Consider the following 2,076-nt stretch of genomic DNA (forward strand, 5'->3'; position numbering starts at 1 on the left):
TGGGATGTTTTTAAGATTTAATGCTTTGCACCACAATGGTTTACATTCTCACCGCCATACAATTAAATTATTCATCATATAAATCAGCAATGAAAAAAAACAAACAAAAAAACAATATCATCATATATTCCTCATTTGCAAATTGCTTTGGATTAAAGCCTCTGCTAAATGAGTAAATGTAATTGTATTCTTGAGAAGAACTCTTTCAATTAAATATTGAAATAGGCTATAGCCTAGACAGCCGTTTGTGTGCATAACCTTGTAATGTTTACATAATTCCTAAAAATCTGCGAGTAATTCCTTTTATTTTGTTGTTGGATTAACATAAATAACACAGCCACTAACATAATGTTAGCAGATGCACAATTCCTACTGTAAGTCATCCGATTTTATCTCAAATGTTGCATTTATTTATCACATAACAGACTATGTTTGATGCAAATACTCACCATGGTGTCCATTTTAATATATCTTTTTGTGAATTTGACCATTTAAGTGCTGTAACTTTGAAAGAAAACTCAATACTAGGGCACCCTGACATGACAGACAGCATTCTGTGCATGCGTAGATTGCTTACAGCATTGAGTTTGTCTGTGGCTTGTTTAACAGGCTAACGTGAACTTTAACTCCTTTTAAACATCACATAGGCACCGTCTTTGATTTTCTGATTGATGCATGCTTCTTTATCAAGCTAAAACATTAATAACTTTAAGCAGTCCTGTGCTGATTGGGTATATTTTGCGATGTATAAAAAACCATGATGAGAAAAAGGCATCATTATTCACGTAAATTTAAATAACGACGGCAGAAGAGAGTGTAATTCCCGGTAGCTTTGGGCACACTTTAATAAAATACCATAAAGATGTACTTTATGCAAGTTTTTACCTAAAAAATGTTTTATTTCTGCTTTTATTTCAGGAAAAGTTTAGGCATTCTTTCAAAAATGCCATTTGGAGACCTGGTAACCAAATGACCAAATGAGTCAACACTACAAATGCTGTTCAGAAATAGTTTTTTCTTGTGTGTTATGGTGGGCAGAGCAGTTCTGAATTGATATGCATATATGCATTATGTAGTTTTGCCTCATTTGGTCATTTGGTTACCATTTGGAGTCTCCAAAATGGCTTTTTTGAAAGGACACCTGGACTTTTAAAAAAAATAAAAGCTTACAGAAACTACATTTTTGGGAGTATCATCTTCAAATTCGAATCAAACTATGGTCAGACATTCAGCTTTATCTTTATGGTGTTTTCAGGCCTTTGGCATCAAAGCCTCATCCATTTTTCCCTTAGTGAATTTCATTCAAAGATATCGTGAGTCACTTTCATGTACATTTTACCTTGTTTTACTAATTTTGAGTTGTTACTGTTACTCCAGAGTAACAAAGGTTCAAGTGTCTAGTTTCAAACAAAACCAGATTTATAAATATAGACCATAGGGTTCAAGAGCTACAGACATTTTTATTTGGGTATGTTGTTTTTCAGAAAATGCTCAAAAATAGGGGCGCACAGTAAGTGGTTCAAACAAACTTCAAATACTTTTATTAATCTTAACTGACTGCTTCAGTGAGACACCATCTTCAGTCGTTAATTCGTGAACACTCAATCGCTGCGGACACTCAATAATACGAGGCGCCGGGCTGGACAAAAGTGAAGTTCGCGAGAGAGGCCGAGTGCGTCCGAGAGAGAGAGTGAGAAGTTCTGTGGTGTGAAACGCAACGCTATTATCCTGCAATTTCCACGATGTTTAAGGAGTAATTTGGTATATTATTTGGTACAAATTTTGCTCCAAACCTAATCTAAGTAAGAGTCAGGAACATAAGATGGATTTGGAGCAGGGCTGGCACTGAACTTGCACTGGAATCTGAAGGAAAGTGGATCTCCTGAAACAGCATTGGGCACCCCTAATATATTATGTGCCTTTTATAGAAATAGTCATATTTTTTCCCCCACTTATTTTGTTAAATATAATACCATTTTGTTGTATTCGGATTCATGCTACTCTAAACACAGCCTTCATATTAGGTGTCGTGATAGAGTAAGAAATGCCTTGCATAAAATGTCAATAGTTTTTTTT

The sequence above is a fragment of the Sinocyclocheilus grahami genome, unplaced genomic scaffold (genome assembly GCF_001515645.1).
Source record: "Sinocyclocheilus grahami isolate Dianchi unplaced genomic scaffold, SAMN03320097.WGS_v1.1 scaffold6439.1, whole genome shotgun sequence".
In the NCBI taxonomy this organism is placed as follows: Eukaryota; Metazoa; Chordata; class Actinopteri; order Cypriniformes; family Cyprinidae; genus Sinocyclocheilus; species Sinocyclocheilus grahami.